Genomic DNA, 9,362 nt, shown 5'->3' on the forward strand with positions numbered 1-9,362 from the left:
AAAATTTTTAAATAAGACGAACGGTCAAACATTTTAAAAAATCAACGGCGTCAAATATTTAAACACGGAGAGAGTATCTATCACGGAGCTAGTACAAACGCACGAACACTGCGTGTTGCACGCCGATGTCCGACCGCGATGATCCAATTAGATGTACATTAAATCGTTTTGCCCGGTTATTCATGGGTAATATTTTTGATGCAAATTTATCCATACATTTCGTAGCGAAACACAGAGTATATCATATAGTTTGTGTCAAAGCGAAAGGCTTCGTGTCTCACACATCGCGCACCGTCTCGTGATCGATCGAATACGGTTGCACTCACGGAAGAATGGGTCGAAACGTTTGTGACTTACTCATCGTACTGATACGATGGACCTGACCGCGGGGGACCGACATAACGAACGAACGCAAGATTGTAGGTATGCAGCTGATGTGGTCACCATGGCATGCGTGTGCCACGCCTAGATACTCCATCACTGAAAAAATAATTAACTGTAAATACGAAACCTCTTACTAAATTTAAAACTTGAACTGATAATTAAATAGGTTAAAAAAAAGTTACCAGTTAAGTCACGCTCAAAATTTGATATTTGCAATTTATTCCCTCCGGTTCTATAATTCTTGACGTTTTAAAAAATGATACGGTCTTTAAAATATATGTTTGACTTTCTTTTTCTATTATAATATATACAATAAATAAATACATGTTTAGTTTTCTCAGTATACTTTGAAAGACAAATTAAATCTAAATATTGTTGTTCTACTAAATACTTATAAAGTTATTAATAATCAAAGTTACAAAATTTTGATCTCAACGGCCTTATCTAAAACGTCAAAAATTATAGAACCGGGGGAGTAATTTGCATCTTAATATGAACATTTAATTTGCACTAACATTGATCTCTTTGCAGCTGATCACCGGCGTCAAGCTTGGGATTTTCAGAGTGGATGTTGAAGACAGATGCGGGAGGACGACCCGATTGCTTTTTCTTATTCTTAGATCCTTTTTTCTGTCAAATGTTAAGTAAAAGCATGTTATGCCCATTCTCAAGGGGCTTCTTTGTAAAACTAGATGCATCCTAGTTAATTGTGCTCTAAGCATTGTAATCACTCATGTATGCTTGTATGTTTATACATAAATAAAAACATGAATCTTAAAAGACATTAATTATTTTCCCCATTTGTATATCGTATAATAAAATTATCTTATAGCTAGCTGCACAGTTAATTGCAGCAAAACCAAAGAGCGATGGTCCAGGCGACAAATCTAAAATGGCACACCGACCACTCGTTGGCAACCTACAAATGACATATATAGCCTTATCATGCGCCATCATTTAATTTGTTTTGATCGAATCAGATGGACATGCCCCCTACTAGTTCATATCTTTATCCATATATTTTTCAAAGTGATATTTTTCCAATTGTCCATCGTCCACGTACGTGCTAGACGGTTTTTCCTTTAAAGAAAAAAACTGTACTTTTTCGATCATGGTATTTGCTTCAAGATTTGTGTAGGAGGATGTTTAGAAGAAAGACAGATTTTTATGGGAAGAAATATGCCGATTTTTCAACCATTGAATTTGCTTCAAAATTTGTGTAGACGAGATGTTTGGATAAAAAGTACAGAGTTGAGAATTAATCCTGCCGTTCGCAATAATGGTCCTCCCATTACAACCAAGCTAGCACTACTTTCTTTTCTTGAAATCAATTTACGTGCTAGTAAATTGATATAGTGTGTTCGTAGTGTAAATACATTAACTTGGTTTATTAACTTGGGTGCACTACTTTCTTAGATTGACTCTAAGGGAAAGCATGGTGGCTTTTTTTCCAATAGTTTATAGGCTTCTTGATCTTGGATCTGCGTTAGAGCATCACCAACAAAATCTGTATATCATTCCCTGTCAAAAAAAATGAGGATTTTTGGTTAAAATTTTGTTTCAACAGATTCTCTAATCTCATTCCCAAATTTCTCTATTCCCTACTTTGGGATTATCGTTCTTTTCTAGGGACGCACTATGGCTCTCAATTGCGCCACTTCACGCGTGGGAAGATATCGCAGGCACGTTCTTGCGGGAGGAAGGAGCCAAAAATAGATTTTTCTGGTGGAGATTTTATCGTGGCCCACCTTTTTAATATTTAGAAAACCAATTTTACTTAATCTCTTAGAGAGAGAAAATTTTTAACACCTTAAATTATATTTAGAATTCCCATAATAAAAAATTTAGGAATAAAATTTAGGATATTGTTGGTGATGCTCTTAGTTTGCTTGAATGATATGAGCATTTTAGCGGCACGAAAAAAGAAGCAAGCAATTAGCACACGATTAATTAAATATTAACTATTTATTTCTTTTTCTAAACATCTTCTATATAAATTATTTTTAAAGAAAGTACCATTTAATATTTTAAAACACGTGATAACGGAAAATGAGGAAGTTGATGAAAGAAATAGCAGGGCTAGACGGTGACGCCTATTCAAGTTCAGATCGCTATCGTTGGTAGCGGCCCAATCAGAAAATAAGGTATCGGGGTTGATAAGCACAAGGCGATGGCCCAGCTTCTTGAAAGGCTATAGGCCCAACTGCCTTGGCCCATTTCCCGCGTCTGGGGTGCTTTGGCTACGCTCTTCCACTTTGACAGCGTTATTTCCAGTTTCTCATTTGGCAAACAAGACGACATTGAATGACATTAATTCGAGTAGGTTTTTGTATTAACTTCAGTTCTCTTTCTTGAGTAGCTTCTATAATTACCTATATAGAAGCCATCGACACATCGCAGATCTTTCAACATGCATTGGTCTACATGACTCTCAGACGACACACATTTGGCCTGATCCATCCAAACTGACCCAATACTGCAGTAGCACAAATGAGTATACACTAGTAGCCTAGCTTTCTGATACACTTAATTGAATTGGTGAGTGCCATGCATTTATGATTAAGGAAAGCTTCAGGAAAATATTCGATAGAACAGAAAATTATGTTGTTCATTGAACAATTACAACATATGCAAAGAGGAAAGCTAAGCATGGGGTTAATATAGACAGATATAGATATTCACAACAATCAAGAAGTAGCAGAACAGAAGGGACACAACAGTATCATCAATTATTTGCGATGGAGCTCGATCAGCTAAAAACACCCGCTAGTCTTCAGGATTGGTTTCTTTGGGTTCTCGGAAAGCTGTGCCAGCAAGTCCTCCTTCAATCTTCGTGTGGCTTGCTCGTTTAATTTACGTCATAAAAATAATCATGGAGCTGGACTTCCTTGATTCTTGGGAGAAATTCTAGCCCAGAGAACTTAGTTCCGACTTCTTCAATATAACCAGAAAGCACCAGTAGCTCAAGATCGTGGAATGCTCCTTGTTGAAACTTGACGCATTTGCTCCCACCGAAGTGGAGCTTGAGAACCACCAGGCTTTTGAAAGATCCCTCCGAGAAATTGAGTTCTCCACCCTCAAGCGAGTGAAATGACTTGCGCGGCAGGCAATGGATGGACAGGTTTCGTAGCTTACCAAGGACTTGTATAGCAGCATCATGATCCTTGAGCCCGATTTCTGATAGCTTCAGCTTCACGAGATTGTTGAGCTTCCCGATCCATTTTGGCAACTCAACCAGATTGCCGTGTAGCTTCAGACTCTTGAGATCCTTAGGTGGCGAAAACTTTTCTTCAGCATCCAGACAGCCCCAGAGACCTAGCTTCCCCTTTGAGATCAGTGACAATGATTCCAGGCGGCTGAGAGCGGCAAGGGCAGATAAAAACTTTTTGCTGTTTTTCTTGTTGACACCGGTCACTTCCAATTTGCGCAGGTGGGTGAGCCTCTTGATATCTTGTAAAATTGATGGCTGCCATGAAATGTCCACCACACCTAGCGTGTGCAGGGCTGTCAGTCTCCTCAGCCCTCTTGGTGCTACTACACCATTCCCTTGGAGGCGCATAGCAATGCTAGGGAGAATACCGCAGCAAAACAGGCAGCAGATGTCACGGGTATTAATCCCTGTATCAAACTTTACAATTACACTTGCTGAGCAGAACAGACAAAGCCCCAGCAACACAACAGTAGAAATGCATAGCCTGTTCCTAATGAGCTCTGGTAGTTCCTCTGCTATTCCTTCATAGGTGTTTTCGTCTACACTTGCACAGAGATACTTTAGCTTCCGAAGATTAATGATGGTCTTTGGCAGCCTGTCTATGTGCATACCTCTGACATCTAGTACCTCTGACATCTAGTGTCTCCAGTTGTCTTAGGTTACCCAAAGAATCAGGCAGGTAAGCAATGTGCATACATCCTCTTAGAGAAAGGTATCTAAGGTGAAGAAGCTCCCCTATTTGCTTAATATGGTGATTACGTACACCTTCTGTGTCTTCCAAGTCGAGCACACGCAACAACCTCATCTTGTCAGAAATGAAAAATGGCCTCCACTCCCCAAACACTGTTAATGATCTTATTCGGGACATGTCTACTGTTGTCTTCAATTCACCGACATCTGTCTCCCAGTCCTCGCTGCTGTTTGTAATGGAAAGATGCCGAACTGTGTCATGATTGTGTAGCCTACGACCCCCTTCGAGTCTAAGAACAAGGTTTTCCTCCTTTGACTTCAAGATGGCTATCTCACGCATGATATCATGGATCTGGCAAGAATCAGCCCCTCTACTGCTGTAAGTTGAATTTTGAGTTGATAGGATCATGCTTCTGTCTATGAGTTCAAAGAAGTAGTTGTTTGCTATTTCCTCTGCAGATTTGTCCCATAGCTCCCTTGAGTAACCCTCTGCACACCATCGGCGCACCAAACGTTTCCGGCTAATCTTGTCATCTTCAGGAAAGATGGACAGGTACAAGAAGCAAGACTTGAGGTGATAGGGTAATCCATCGTAGCTTATATTAAGGACAGCTCTTATGGCCTCAAGCTCTGGGTTTGTCTCCAACTCTGCACTAATATTTTATGATTGAACAGCGTTGATGAAGTCGAACTGCAGTCCTTGACTCCAAGGCGAAGCCCCCGGACCAGGCTGATTCGACGGCAACCAACTGGGTGCACCTTGACTCGTGTTCCCCTCCGGCTGGGCCGAAGGGGCTGTACCTGAAATGCTGTGGGGTTGGCTGAGCTGCTGAAGGAAAGCTTGAAGCTGTGCCTTCAAGGCCGAAGCCCCTTCTGCCATTGCTTGTGACATTTGGCCAGGTGGTGGAGGGTGTACATGGGCAGCGACCGGCTGAGCCTGCGGCTGCACATGAGGGGTCGGATGTACTGCTGCGGTCGAAGGCTGCCCAGCGAAGTGTACTGGCGCTTGCATGGCTTGTGGCAGAAGGGGCTGGATTGATGCTTACGGGTAGACTTGGGGTGGAATGTAGCCCGCTGAATACTGGAGGATTGGGGCCGTAGCGACCTTGGCCTGCCGCGCCGTCTCGTACGCCTGCTGCTGCTCCTGTATTTGGCGAAGCATCCTTAGAGTCGCGTCATGTTCTGGCGCATGGCCTCCATATCGGCTTCGGCTTGTACTTCGAGGTTGGGGTTGACTTGCGCAGCGGCAAGCGTAGTCGAAGCAGTTGCCAGCTGTGACGAAACAGCTTGGGGCACCAGCGGCTGGCTTGTCGAAAGGATCTCCGCCCTGATCTGGAGTGCCCTCGCTGCCGCGGCTGCCTTCGTCGCGTCGACCGTGTTCGGTACCTGTCTCGACGAGACGGCAGGAGCCGAAAGCGGTAGTTGTGGTGCGGGTGCTGAAGCCGATAGCGCTCCCCTATCTTCGGCGATGGGCGCCGAAGGCTCTGCACCCTCTTCGGTGGCCATCTCCCCTCCTGCTTCGCTCTCCTTTCTTCTTGTAACCTTCTCCTTCACGACCCTCTTCAGTGGCATTCGCTTTCAGTGGTTTCGCTCGGAGGTCCCCACGGTCGGCGTCAGTTGTTGTCGAAACGACAACCGCTTACGTCGAAAGACGTGGTTACTCAACAATGGTTGGAAAACAGTAATAGTGTATTGAATTGAGAATTTTTCTTCGGATCCCCCTATTATATGGCCCTAGGGGGCTATTTATAGCCCCATTACAGGTTCCCACCACTAGGGTTTAGATTATACAAGGGAATGTACATGGTTACCCTTATGATAGGGACATTATGGAGGACACACTGTGTCCTTTACACATACGAGCCCCTACTGGGCCTAAATGGCTCGGCCCATCTATCTGGCGAAAACCCCCAAGGGCGTAGCGGCCCATCAAGCCTCCCGACAGCGGGGTTTGATGCTTTGGCGGAACCCGTGCCAGTGTGCCGAGGCTTTCGCCGCATCATCTTCGCTCGTGCCGCCTTCTAGCGTGAACTCCACTCGGCGAAGGTGGTGTTACCCCAGTCACGGCTTTCGCCCATATGGCTTCACTCTCGACCTTCGCCGCCCACCTTCGGCGTGAGCCTGTTGCTTGAACTTTTGGTTTCGGCAGGTTCGGCCGAAGGCCCTCCGTGGTAAGCCTCCAACACTACCATTGGTAGCGGCCCAATCAGAAAACAAGATCTCAGGCTTGATACGAAAAAGTACACCGAAGGTCCCTCAACTTGTTATCGAGTTACAAAATCGTCGCCCAACCGTAAAACCGATATCCGACATCCCTTAACTAGTCAAAACCGGTCACAATAGATCCTTCGGTGATTTTGACCCTGGTTTTATCCTACATGGCGGTTGAGTCAGCATGGGACCCACGTGGGCCCCACATGTCAAGCTGAGTCATCTCTCTCCCCCTCTTCTCTTCCTCGGTTCCTCCTCTCTCTCTCCGTGGCCGGTCCGCGGGGCAAGGCGGGAGAGGAGGAGGGTGGCGCGACGGCGGACACCGCATGCAGTGGGGAAGCACGGCGGTAGCCCGACGGTGTTTCGTGGCGGTCAAAGATGGGCCCGCGAAGGCAGCAGGCGGTAGCGCGAGCGTCCACGGGGAGGCACGGGCATCAACTGGGAGGCGCGGGCGTGCGCGGGCGTCCACAGAGCGAGGCGGGAGAGGAGGAGGGCACCACCGGTCGGCCGCAGCGGGGAAGCCCGACGGCAGCCCGGCGAATGAGGAGCAGTCGCGGGCCGGCGGAGGTGGAGAGATAGCACGCGTAGGACTTGCGGAGCTGCTCGTCGAGCGGCGTGTTGAACGCCTGTCGGAATATTCTATCATGGCCAAGACTTTGGTCCCCTGCGCAACCCTCCCCATGGCCGCCTCTCCGATGCTCACCGCCGTCCTCACGCAGAATCGATGGAGCAATGCAGTCCATCTATAATCACAATGGGAAATCAATCTCCTGAAATCCATCTCCATCCTCTCTAATGCCGGCCTTGGCATGGCCATGTTCAGCATTTCAGCCTCGGTTCGTTCTCCTCCTCACCTCCTCTACCCATCGATTGATCATTAACAGTTCTTGCAACACAAACACGTTTCTTCACTCGCATGCAGGGCAGTTCATGGCGCTACAGCCATGGATCATCGCGTGCGGAAACAAGGTGGCGACATTCGCCATGGCGGTGCGGTTCTGACCGGCCCGGCCGTCATGGCCACCGCCTCCATCGCCGTCGGCCTCCGCGGCACGCTCCTCCACGTCGCCATTGTGCAGGCACAGTATAAACATCAAACCAATCCGTGAATCCCCTCACCAACCAAACCAAACCGCACAGCTCCGGCGCCAGCAGACTGGCCTCTGACAAGAACCACCTAATTTCAAAAAGAAGAAATAAAAACCGCACAACTCCGGCGCCGGCAGACTGGCCTCCTCCTCTCCGCCGCCGGCCACCGTTGCGGCGTCGCCCTCCTCTCCCACCTTGCCCCGCCGACCGGCCTACAGACACAAAGAGAAAGAGAGGAGGAACCGAGGAAAAGAAGAGGGGAAGAGAGATCAGGGGGATAAGTATCAGCCTGACATGTAGGATAAAACTGGGGTTAAAACCACCGAAGGACCTATTGTGACCGGTTTTGACTAGTAAAAGGATGCTAGATATCTGGTATTGTGGTTGAGGGACTATTATGTAACTCGATGACAAGTTGAGGGACCTTCGGTGTACTTTTTTCGGCTTGATAAGCACAAGGCGATGGCCCAGCTTCTTGAAATGCTATAGGCCCATCTGCCTTGGCCCATTTCCTGCGTCTGGGGTGCTTTTGCTACCCTCTTCCACTTTGACAGTGTTATTCAGTTTCTCATTTGGCAAACAAGACGACATTGAATGACATTAATTCGAGTAGGTTTTTGTATTAACTCAGTTCTCTTTCTTGAGTAGCTTCTATAATTACCAGCATTATCGGAGACATATAGAAGCCATCGACGCATCGCAGATCTTTCAATATGCATTGGTCTACATGACTCACAAACAACACACATTTGGCCTGATCCATCCAAACTGACCCAATATTGTAGCAGCACAATTGCACAAATGAGTATACACTAGTAGCCTAGCTTTCTGATACACTTAATTGAATTGATGAGTGCCATGCATGTATGATTACGGAAAGCTTCAGGAAAGTTTTCCATAGAACAGAAAATTACGTTGTTCATCGAATAATTACAACAAATGCAAAGAGGAAAGCTAAGCACGGGGTTATAATATAGACAGATAGATAATCACAACAATCAAGAAGCAGTATAAGGGACACAACAGTGTCGTCAATTATTTGCTATGGAGCTCGATCAGCTAAAAACACCCGCTAGTCTTCAGGATTGGTTTCTTTGGATTCTCAGAAAGCTGTGCCAGCAAGTCCTCTTTCAATCTTGGTGCGGATTGCTCGTTTCTGGCATAAAATTCACCATGGAGCCGGACTTCCTTGATTCCTGGGAGAAATTCTAGCCCAGAGAACTTAGTTTCAACTTCTTCATAGTAAACTGAAAGCAGCAGTAGCTCAAGATTGAGGAACGCTCCTTGTTCAAACTTGACACATTTGCTCCCACCGAAGTGGAGCTCGAGAACCACCAGGCTTATGAAAGATCCCTCCGAGAAATTGAGTTCGCCACCCTCAAGCGAGTGAAACGGCTCGCGCGACAGGCATAGGATGGTCAGGTTTCTTAGCTCACCAAGGACTTGTATAGTAGCATTATGATCCTTTAGCATTGTTTCTGATAGCTTCAGCTTCACGAGATTGTTGAGCTGCCTGATCCATTTTGGCAACTCAACCAGGTTGCCTTGCAGCTTCAGGCTCTTGAGATTCATAGGTGGTGAAAACTCTTCATCAGCATCAAGACAACCCCAGAGACCTGGCTCCCCCTTCGAGAGCAGCGACAATGATTCCGCTCCAGGCGGCTGAGAACGGCAAGGGCAGAAAAAAACTTTCACGAACACATGCATTCGACCAGCTGATCCTTCCAAGCACAAGTGGACGAGTGACTGACGATGCTTCAGTGGCAGCAGCACAAAT

The 9,362-nt window shown here is 46.3% G+C and overlaps 1 pseudogene; it reads right to left on the bottom strand.

The window, feature by feature from the left end:
• Positions 1 to 3,232: 3,232 nt before the first annotated feature.
• Positions 3,233 to 5,857, bottom strand: LOC136354604 (disease resistance protein PIK6-NP-like; annotated as a pseudogene).
• Between the last annotated feature and the right edge of the window lie 3,505 nt (positions 5,858 to 9,362).

Source organism: Oryza sativa, chromosome 12 (assembly GCF_034140825.1).
Source record: "Oryza sativa Japonica Group chromosome 12, ASM3414082v1".
NCBI classification, from domain to species: Eukaryota; Viridiplantae; Streptophyta; class Magnoliopsida; order Poales; family Poaceae; genus Oryza; species Oryza sativa.